The sequence below is a fragment of the Aptenodytes forsteri genome, unplaced genomic scaffold (genome assembly GCF_000699145.1).
Source record: "Aptenodytes forsteri isolate BGI_AS27 unplaced genomic scaffold, ASM69914v1 Scaffold2, whole genome shotgun sequence".
Taxonomy (NCBI): domain Eukaryota; kingdom Metazoa; phylum Chordata; class Aves; order Sphenisciformes; family Spheniscidae; genus Aptenodytes; species Aptenodytes forsteri.
In genome coordinates, this window is record NW_008795695.1 from 424,468 (window position 1) to 430,467 (window position 6,000).

The window sequence follows — 6,000 nt, forward strand, 5'->3', positions numbered from 1 at the left end:
AACTTTGTGTCTAGAAATAAGTTTGATTGTGGGATCCTCCCGTGATTTCTAGTTCCCTCTACTTCTAAAATTTATGTGTACATGTTGGTATAGGTACCCAGAGAACTGAACAAATTAGTTGGGGGTTTTTCTGCCAGAGGTTATTCTGTGAAATAGAATCACAATATTACTAGTGAGTAGCTGTCACGTCTCACCTTCTCTTCTCCTCCACCATGGTAATCATCTCTTTGCTTCAGCACCTTCCACAGCCCCACTGCAAGATGCCAGCTTCATTCTTCTAAGAGTTTGAATTAGCCTTGCTCCCATTTTTTGCATTTGTCTCCGTGGTGGTTCTTCAGCCTGAACATGAAGGACATATAAATTGGCCCAACCTGTAACTTTTTGCAGAATCTGCATCCTCTCCTTCAGTCCTGTGCAGAAACCACCAGTTGTCAGAGGTTATATATTAGGTTGCTAGTTGCAGTTTTCCAGATAAAGCTCCTCTTCTTGTTCATTTTCTTCTGAAAAATGGCATGATAGCCCTGATCACTGGACAGTCGGAAGAGAGGATCATTTGTGGAACATCAGAATTAATAACTGTGATTTGGGGAAAGGGAGTAACTTTCTGCTGCTCTCTTCAGCAGTTTCTGCTAGTGATGTGCATGAAATATTGCTACCAGCATTTAGTCGAATTCACATTTCCAGAAGTTTTGATGATCAGTCCTTATCCTCGAGGAGCCTGGTTCTGCTTCGGGCATACAGCAGGCAGGCCGGCAGGCAGTTCTGCTCCGTAGACACTCACAGTAAGCTTGCAGTGCCTGCCATCATGCAGGCAGACAGCGCGAGCCTAATCCGGGCACAGCACTGGCCATGCACAGCACCTTGCCACCACGTATCTGTGCGGAGCCCCAATGGCGCAGGCATCAGCTTTTACAGCTTTTCAGCAAGTGGAGGGTTCATCTCTCTGTTGGGAAGATTTCTCACAAAACTGAGGATACGCAGTGTTTATAGCTCCCATGTATTTATATACACACACACATTTAGTCGAATTCACATTTCCAGAAGTTTTGATGATCAGTCCTTATCCTCGAGGAGCCTGGTTCTGCTTCGGGCATACAGCAGGCAGGCCGGCAGGCAGTTCTGCTCCGTAGACACTCACAGTAAGCTTGCAGTGCCTGCCATCATGCAGGCAGACAGCGCGAGCCTAATCCGGGCGCAGCACTGGCCATGCACAGCACCTTGCCACCACGTATCTGTGCGGAGCCCCAATGGCGCAGGCATCAGCTTTTAGCAAGCCTGGTGTGTGAAATGGCTGGTGCAGCCATTTTGTGGCGGGATTTACAGCTTTTCACTGCAAGTGGAGGGTTCATCTCTCTGTTGGGAAGATTTCTCACAAAACTGAGGATACGCAGTGCTTATAGCTCCTGCTCATGTATTTATATACACACACTGGAGTATCCAGGGAGTTAGATTTACTGTTAGATTTTAAATAAACCTAGGAGACTGTGCTTTGCTGGTGTTTATTATGTCAGCATATTATTTTAGATATTAATTCTCAAACTTATCCCTCTTTCTGAAGTAGATGAGTATGGTGAAAATATTGATGTTTTAGGAGTCATTGGGGCACCCAGTTCTAAAACAATGGCTGGATGTTTAAAAGGAAAACAGGTTACCAATGCAATGTTGGAAACCTCTCCTGACTGACTCAGAGGGTTAGATTTCTTGTGGGTGTTGCCAGTATCTGAGTATTGAGCTTTGGTAGGCTTTTATGAGTTAATAAATTCCAAAGGCTGCAGTTTGGCTTTCTGAAATTTGGTAATCATTCCCTAAATGCTAGTGGGAAATCAAAATTACTACATGTAATAACTAACACTTTTTAAAACCCTTCAAATGTTTCCAAACTGCCGCCTACGTGCTCTTCTTTCCTGCATCGATGGCTAAAGATTTAGGGTCACTTCCTGGCACCCAGCATGAACGCAGACAATTCCCTTGAGCTCCCTTTCAGCGCGCCAACCTTTACTTTCCTTCCCTGACACTTGCCCTGTGTTGTCCAGGCAGACTGTGGGTTCTTTCGTGTGGGGACCGCCACTCGCTAACTGGGAGCACAATAGCTAGCACAGTGGGACGTTGACTTTGGTTAGAGCTCTGAGGCCACGGTATAATGCAAATAATAGCAAAGCATTCAGTGGTCAGTAGGAGGTCATGATTTAGTGTGGTGGTGTGAGGGGACATTTTACACATTTCTTTTACAGCCCTCCTTCTGCTGTTTGTTCTTTGGGTGTTTGCAGTAACTTACTGCTGTGGCTGGGAAGAGAGAGGAGCACATCTGAAGAAGCTGTGGGATCTCACGTCCCAGTGTTCTCTAGTCTCCATCGAGACGCTTCAACTTTGTTTTGGCATCCACATCTACTTTTTTTCAGGTTACTATTTTTAATGGTCCTAATAATCTTCCGCAATAGCTAGTAAGAAAAAAACATGTTAAGGAGTAGCTCCAAAAAGAGTCCTTGGGGTCAGCATTTTTCTATAAAGCAGTCTTATGTATGTCTCAATACCGTATGATTTTACTATGGCCAAAAAATCCTTCAGCTGGCATCCAGCTCAGATTATGAAGTGACAGCAGAACTTAATCTCTGCAGTAGTCTTAGAGGACTTGCAGACTCTCCTGTCCTGTGGTGAAACCTGTGGCTGAATGCCATCCTATACCCTCTCTGCTTCTAGGTACCATCTGCAGTTCACTGAACCGGGAAACATGGTACCACACAAGGCTTGCACCTTACATGCACTAGGCAAGGAAGACAGCCAGACATCTCATCCTTCTTTCCTTCCCTCCTTTTCCCTCCCCTTACCTCCTCCCTTGCTCTCCTCCCTTGTGTCTCCCACACATAGCAGAAACATCATATGTCTGCTGCCAAGGCAAACTCGATCATCTAGTCTGACTTCCTCCATAAAACATGCCAAAGCATTCACCAAGCAACTCCCACATCAACACCAACAATTTCTGTTTGGTTAGCCTGTATATTTAGGATTTGGGATGGCAGAGAATCCATAATAACCCCAGGAACAGTGCCCCAGTAATCTATTACATCGCTATTAAAAACATATAGCTTTTATTTCTAATTGGAATTTGTTTAGCATCATCTGCCAGCTACTGAAACTTTTCCTGACAATTTAAATGGTCATTTGCTTTCACCTCTTAGCATTTTCATTGAAAAACTAATGAGATTGTCTTCACTGTCTTACTGTAAGTTAGGTTTTTGGGAAGATCAGATCATGTTGCTTGCTCTTGTTTGAACCCTTCCCATTTTGTCAATATCCTCTGCAAATACTAATACCAGAACAAGCGATCTGATGTCAGGAATGCTATTATTAGTTGTCCTAGTAATTCCTCTTTTCTTTTGTTTGACTTACTCATATATCTTGTTTATTGTCTCCTTCACTCCACTATACTGAGACCACAAACGTAGCTGAAGGAATAAAGAGAGAAATAGGTTTGAAAAAGGTTTGTCTGAGCTACTTGAAGGTGCCTAATTCCAGCTAAAATTAGTAGGAGTTTAGCACCTAAACTGTTAAGTCCTTCTGTTGCCTTTATTCAAGCAAAACTTTATATCAATGGGAGAAATAACAGAATTAGCTTATCAGTGTTTGATTAAATATTAGCCAGGTAATTTTTAACCTCCATTAATCTATTTATTGAATAAATTGTGTTTAATTTCAGAAGGAAATTACAGCAGCTGTATTATTCTTATTATTTGAAAAGTTACTTGGTTTCAGCATTTTCTGCCCTTCTAGTATACTCAAGTTACAGAAATAGATCCTGCAGATGGATTAAAACATACCCATGTGTTGAAACCAGGCAATCAGTCTCACATTTTACAGGTATTCATGCAAACAGCTAGGATACAGCTAGCTAAAGGATTATTTTTAATGTGTTTATGTGAAGTTCCATAACCTAGTCCCTTCACAAGGCTTATTTGTCTGATCTCAGTACATCTTCAAGCCTATATGTTTTATCATTTTTCTATCAAGGGTTTGGGGAGGAGGGGTGTGGGAAGACTGATCTTAGATAAGCAATGCAAGCTGGTTAGGAAAGGAGATGGCTGTCATCTGTAGCCTTTCCAGACACAGCAGTACAGTTCCAGACAGTCACCTGAGTATTATCGCTTTGTCTCAACTATAAATCACAGTCTGGTAATGGCCAAGGCTGACACCTTGACATTTTCAAGAAGAGTAAAAGACCTGATTTGAATGGAAATCAATTTCATTTCACAAATCTTGGGATACTACTCCAAACCTGGTCTTGTTCTTTTTTGTGTCTTATTCAGAATTTCCATGATCTTGATAAAGGATTAGTTGTGTTACACAATAACTTTCGTTTCCTACGTACAGTTTAAAATTACAGAAATATGCACGTGTAAGCAGTGCATCACAGGACCTCGTTCCACGTAGGCGTGGGAAAGAAACTCCCTTTTCTGACAGCCTGTTGAAGGTGATGGGCACAGCTCCTTTGGCTGATGGTGCAACTTTAACTACCTTACCTTTTTACCATCTCCACAGTCAGTAGCTAGCCTGCACTGGAAGGAAGGAAAGGCACGGCTCAGAGCATGTGATCTCGCAGCCCTGCTCCCCTGGATGTGAATGCCTGTGGGGTGCTCTGAAGACGTGGCAGTGCTGGTACACCAGGACTTCCCATTGCGCAATAAACTTTCAGGCTTGTAAGTGCCTCTCTGAACCCAAAACGGCGCCTAATTTCTAAAAATCGCTGCTGCACATTTTATTATTTGAATACAGAAAAAGAATGGAATTCCATGCGAATGGAATTAAAATTGCTTTTTCTTTTTTTTTTTTTTTTGTTTGTTTTCCTTTTGCCTGATTTGTAAGAATGTACTGTAAAGGCAAGATATTCCCCATTCAAGGAGGGAGGGGAATGAGCTTAGCTATTGTAGCACCCACGGTACTGTTGCACTAACAAGTGTAAGTAAATACAATCCAAAACTTGTGTTGCTCCAACTGTCTGATATGTAGCACAACAGCTCTTTTGGAGGAAGGCTGTGTGGGAGCAGCTCCCTCGTGTCGCAGACGAGGTAGTGCACAGCCACTGCCCTGGCTGAAGTCTTTGAGGTGGCATCAGACCTTCAGTGACTGAAGGTCCAAAAACAACCCTGAAATATTCTTTCCAATTGTTGCGTGAGGAGCTACTACACTCTGCAAAATTTCAACTTTCTTACTTGACAAAACAAAACAATTTGGAGGACACTTTAGTTAAAAAAGGGGGAGAAAGGTGGTGTAATGTAATGCGTATATGAGAATCTAAGCCAAATGAGTAAGCTGTGCCTAAATTTGCCAACAGATACACTCCTGTGTGAAGCTGCAAAAGGAAAAACGTCCTTAGCGTACAGAGGATTAAAAATGTCTGACGGTCATTCCATGTTTAAGCCCCTTAAACAGGATAGTGTGAAACATGTAGCAGTGTCTATAACAAGAGGTGTGAAATCAAAGGTAAGGATTTTCCTCTCTTTCTGTCTCTCTTGCCTGCTGCACAATACTCCTGAAAAACCTTTAAGAACCTCATTAAAACCATGCATGTATAACACAGCCCTAGTGCATCAAATGACTTTCAAAGGCCATAGCTATGTGCTGTCTAGACACTGTCCGTTAGCTTTATCGCATCACATCTTAAGAAGCAGCAAAAGGCAAGGTGCTGGTGTGGAAAGAAATGCTAACAATCTAGCAAATTGTTAGCATCTAGCCCAGAATCTTTTCCCTCTGAGAATAGCCACTAGCACATGCCCAGGGAAAAAGATAAAATCAGGACAAGTATAGCGATACTTCTCTGTTGCGTTTTCCTGTCTCCTGCAGACTGCAATGCAGTGACTAATAGCTGGTACCAACCTGTTTAAGCACCCTTGGCAGAATTTTTTCCATTCTTCTGTGCATTTATTTAATTACTTCTGCTTTAATTGTATGAAGCCTTTTGGTATCATAACAATGGTATCTTTTCTTGATTACAAATATCTCCATGTT